The following is a 6,000-nucleotide window of genomic DNA, read 5'->3' as shown; positions in this document are numbered from 1 at the left end:
TGTAACCTTCCAATTCTCAGAGAAGTTGCAGCTAAAATCCGTAACATAGTGGTTAGAAATTATTATTTTTGAAGCTACTGCTCTTATCTAATACCGGTCATATATTCCATAAAGTCTTCTGGAAAGAGCAAAATCTTTTACTTTCTCATGAATGGAAATACAAAAAGAAAGTCTTCCATTAGACTTTGTATATTCAAAGTACTGTAGTGAACATATATTTTTACAGTTACTTTTCCACTGTTTACTGTTTATTCAATTTTTAAATTTCACCAAATGGGATACTTCAAACAAAGGTACAAAGCTATTCCATTTTTGCATCAATTGCTTATTTTCTATGGAGTATCCAAAAATTACTTTCAGGAAGCAAAACATTCCCTTTCCCACCTCACAACTTTGATCACTCTACCATTAAATGAAATAGTTAGGTGTCTGTATTTTAATATAAAGAATAGCAACAACAAAAATATTATGATTTGTCCAGTTAAAGCTATTTACACTATGGGGAACAGATATAATAAACAAACAAACACAATTAAATCAAGTGTGTTTGCTAGTCCAAAACTGTATAATTCCTAATTTTAAAAATATTATATATACATATATACTGATTTACTTTAAATGTATATTTATCCATAAGTCCATTCATTCATTAACTAATGCTTACTAAACATTATCTTGTACAAGTGTCTTATTCTCAACACAGAGGACACAAAGCGACCAAGACAAGCAAAAGCCCCTGTCTCATGGAATTGACCTTCTAGTGGTAAAGACACACAATGAAGAAGTACTGATAAGTGCTATGCTGAAAATTAAATTAATATTGTTACATAGCATGACTGTGGCTTCTTTATATTAAGTGGTAAAGGAAGTCTTCTCTGAGGATGTGATATTTAAGCCAATGTATGAAAAGCATGAAGGAACCAGTCATGAGAAAATCTGGGGGAATTCCAGGCAGAAGGAATAGTTTAATGTGTGAGACTTTAGAGTGTTCGAGGGTAGAGAGAACAGTGTGCTTGGTACACAGTTGATGAGCCAAAGAGAGGCAAAAATGAGATGGGGGTCAAAGAACATTTATGAAGCTGCTACAGTAGTTTAAGCAAAAAAGAAAAAACAAGGTGGCTTTTGTTAGAGAAGAAGTAGTGAAGATGGAGAGAAGTAGATGGATGTCTGGTATGTTTGAAGACAGGGCTTGCTAATGGATTGGCCCTGAGGGATGAAGAGAGAAAAATTGAAGATAAATTCTACATTTGAAAAATAAGAAATGTAGTCAGTGGTGGTGCAGGAGAAGCAGGTTTGGAGGGAAAAAAATCAGGAGTTTGGTTTTAGCCATGTAATGCCTGAGATACCTGTTAGATATTCAAATGGAGATATTGGGCAGACAGTTGTATATAAGAGTTCCAAGGAGCGATCAGGGCTAGACATCAAGATTTAGAAGCCATCAATATATATATGGTATTTAATGTTTTTAAATCACCTGGGAAAAGCCTGTAAGATAGAGAAGTAGGCATTGATTGAGATCCAAGGCATGTCAATGTAGAAGTTAGGCGGAGAATTAGAAACCAGCAGAGGACCCTGAGGAGTGTAAGGTAACGTAGAGAACAAAAAACCAATTGGCCATCTGAATTAAATGCTTTAAGAAGCCAAGTTTAAAGTAAAGAAATGACCGTTGGGCTTGGCAACATGGAAGTTACTGACGATTTTGACAAGGGCAGTCTCTATGAAGTAGTGAAGTCAAAGCCTGATTGAAGTGGATTGAGAAGATACTTTAGAAAAGAAGGTGGAGTCAGTATCTATACACAACTCTTTCAAGAATTTTTACCCTACGAAAGCAAGAGGAACAGGGCAGTAGCTGAGTAGTTGGAAGTAGGTATGGGGTCAATAAAGGTGTGTGTGTGTGTGTGTGTGTGTGTGTGTGTGTGTGTGTGTGTGTGTGTGTTTAGAGAAAGGATGCTAGGGAATATTTATATATGAATGAGAATGATCTGGTAGAAAGGGGAAAACTGATTATGCAAGAGAGAATTTAATTAGAAAAGGCTTTGAGAAGTAGAAGGGTTAGGATTCATAGCTTAAGTTGGAAGGTTAGTTTTTGACAGGAGGAGACAGAACTACAATGGGAGGGAAGGCAGAGTGTGTAATATGCAGATAGGTTGGTAGATTTATGGTAGAAATGTAAGGATGTTACTGTGTGAGTAGTCTTACTTTACCAAGAGGAAATAAAAGTCAGTATAAGGAGTGGGAAGCAGGTATAGGCTGGAGAGATGTGTAAGTAGTTGGAAAGGGGGAACACACACACACACATAAACATATATATGTGCATATATAAACATAGTCAATGGGGATTTGTATGTAATACACCACAGGAAAAAGACCTATTGTATAAAATATATTAAAGCCATTTTACTAAATATTTTTGAGACATCTTATTTGGAAGACCTGAAACTGAATCCTGAGCTTTTCCAGGGATGCTGATAACAGAGCCCTCTTTCCATAATGTAGAGATTAAGTGAGGACTTCTCAATGCCATAGATACTTCCCATGTTTTGTTATTTTTGTCTACTACAGTGTAAAAGACAGAAACATCTTGTAGCCATTCTAATTCAAAGCTTATGAAAATTAGTTTAATGCTTAAAGATGTGTATTATATATTCAAGCCGTCAATTTTCTCAAAACACTATTTTGAGATGGTTTGAGCCCACATCTGAAATTAAAATAAATAACTAAATAAAGGTAATCAGGCTCTAATCGTTTGGTAAAACAATATTTTATTTTGTTTTGTTTTCATATAAAAACATCTGTCGTTTAGTTTAGGAGAAACACAAGGGCGATATATTTTTTTTTTCATTGTGCCCTCTCTATCCTATAGGAAGGATGTGACTTTTTCATTGTGCTTGGAGCTTTATTTCTGGATAGGCTGTATGTAATTCAGTGTGTTGGAATTTATACGTGCATATTTGTTCTTTGGATTTGATGTAAAATTAGACTGTGAATAATGGAATAAGATTGCTCTCCATTTTTTTCTGTTTTAGCATAGCCAAATATATAAAGATATATGTGTACATATAAATATGCATTTGATTAAACTCAATATTTAAATGGCCATATCAAGTATTAAATGGTAGATTTGACAGTTGCAGTGTATTCAAAATAAAAAAGTTATAAAAATCTTTGTAGCACAAATCCTAAAAAGTTTATTTAAATACTAAATAGTACATTTATATTAAATGCCTAGATAACAACTGTCTAGGCTGAGACATTTAGTCCCTCAGAGAGTAATATTTGACTAACGATAAACTGCAGCTGAAAACATTTTTTCTTCCTATGATTTTTAAAATGTATCTCTTTGTAACCTGTCATAAAGTTATTTATCATTAATTATGGATTTAGCACTGTACCCATCTACTCTTGCAAAAAGGGGAAAAGATCTGTTTGTGAGAAGGAAGTGCAGCACTGCATTATTTTTTCTCTTTAGTATTACATCACTATTTACAGCTTCAATATATGCCTTTCACTCAGGTTCCTTACACAGCCTATGTTCTTTTTTCTGGTTGTATCACAATATGGTAGAAAGATAAACACAGTAAGAGGGTGTTTACAACAGAAATGCAATCCTACCTATTATCTACTTCACTATGACAATGAAGTAGTCCAGACTTACTTGAAGGTGGTATTGTTTTCAACTTATAAAATCTACTGTAATATTATGATGTTCCATGTATATTTTCACATGCTGGCATGCTTACAAGTTATAGTGTTATAGAATGCTCAGCTCTCAATGAGGGATTGTTTGCGGTGAATTGCATTACATATGTCATCTATCTATTTGCTGAAAGAATATGGTGTTTAGCAAAACTACCTGCTGAGCAACATAAGATTTTTGTACAAAGTACAAGTTACTAATTATTGTATTTTATTTTTCTATGATTTCCTAAGAGGCATTATCAGGGTCTTACAGATGGAGTAAGCCTGTTTATTAAAATATCTATTAGCAAATAAAAGTTACAGTTCTAGTGGTTGAATTTGTGACTTTTTTGTATTGTCGTGTTGATCATATTTAATATAATTTATCTTTTAGTCTATTAAATCTAGATGTTCTTTACATATATTAGTAATTTTGGAGACAAAATCATAGCTGTAATTTTTCACAATAATAGCATTAAGGTCAAGACATAAATTCACATAAGTCACTATAAATAATTAGTACATATTTTTATAGTGATTTTATATCAGCAAAATATTTTGTGAGATTCAAATGAATTAAATTGTTCATTTCATAGGTAATACTGTATACAAATTGCAGATGACTGACAGATACACATAATGTACAACTGTTCAAACAGCTTTAGACTATCAATATTTATTCCAAAAACATCCAGTAAATTACCAATCATGGATTTTCTATATTTTTTTAAAGTTGCTGGTAAGAAAATATATTAAAAGTATCCTGAGTTAATCACAATAGCACTGTGCTCACCATATCTCACTCTTCTCTCTTTTATAATTCTTACCACAGTTCCAAAAGCCAGTATGAAATTTAAACTGGTAATAAAGTACTTGAAACTTTCTTTCCTTATACAGGTATCTTAAGAAGCCTTCATAAAATTAAGAACCATTTTTAAAGCTTCTTATTCTCATAATAAGGAGACCCAAACTAACTTCTTAAATCAAGTGAAACCAATTTTCATGCTGAGCCTTGAGTGTATTGTTGAGAGCTGTTTTGGTTGGCAAAGCACCAAAACAGCAGATTCAACCATATGAAGTATTTACTTTTTTAAAGGTTGTTAGTTTCAAAACTGACATTTTCTAGATTATTGAGTAGATTGTGGGTTTCATGACCACTATTTCATCTCTAATAATAAGAAGCCAACATATCAACTACACTTATCTAAGATAACTATTTACTTAGCTAAATTTTTGTAAGAGAATTATGTACCTTAAGATAACTATTCACTTAGCAAGCTTTTAAAAAAGAATTATGTTATCTGCTTAAATTGACTGAAAAGTTGGATATCCAGTCTCTCCATTTCATTTCCAGCAGAAAATATCAACTCCAAACAGGAAAAATTGTCTGTACACTGTTTCCTGAAACATAAGATTTCTACTTAGCTCTAAGGAAAAAAAAAAAAGTCAAAATCCGGCTGTAAGTACTTAGCTTCCAACTTTTATCAAAGTGAGTCACAATACCCAGACACACAGAAAAGTAATTAATACCTCACTGTAAATTCAGTGTCAGAAGTTAAAGGACCACATTTAAAAATCTTACCCATATAATAAAAATTGCAGTACAAAGGAAGATAGGAAATTGTTTATTGAACACCTACTATGTGCCAAACATACACATACCTCTGTTACCTACTTATTCCTCAAAACCACCAGATGAGATATTTAGTGTCTTTTTGAAGGTGAGGAAGCTGAACAATAGAGCAGCGTTAACTGGTCTAAGGCTACACAATAAGGCGGAATATATTTCCATACTCCATTTTTTCAAGGACATTGGTAAGTAAGTTCTTTTGGATATGCAACTATAGGTTTTTTTTGTTTTTACGTTTTGTTAGTTTTCATCTTTCAACAAGAGTCACTAGCCCAGAACATTTTTTTTCCATTGTAAAAATAACAGAACCGCATTTGAAAATTTGGAAAATAAAATGCATCCCATGATTATGCAAATACAACCTTTCCCCCATTATTACTTTTATATAATTCCTTCTAGTCTCTTTTTTCACTCTGCTAATCCACTTAATAGGCCGAAATTGATAAGCCAAAGAACAGGTAGGGTAGTAAATATAACACTAGGTAGCTGGAGGGGGTAAAGAATCTCATACTCCTGGCTAACAAAGGAGATAAGTCATTTACTATTACTGTAATACCCCAGAGCAATTTAAGAGGGTGGCTAACTTTAAGCATTGAGACTACAGATACCTGACCACCTGCCGATTTGATTCTGGGGACTGTACTCTAATCGCAGGGGATTATGCCTCGTGGAAATCTCTTCAGGAGATCAGA

The sequence above is a fragment of the Phocoena sinus genome, chromosome 4, assembly GCF_008692025.1.
Source record: "Phocoena sinus isolate mPhoSin1 chromosome 4, mPhoSin1.pri, whole genome shotgun sequence".
NCBI classification, from domain to species: Eukaryota; Metazoa; Chordata; class Mammalia; order Artiodactyla; family Phocoenidae; genus Phocoena; species Phocoena sinus.
This window is presented reverse-complemented; position numbering follows the sequence as displayed.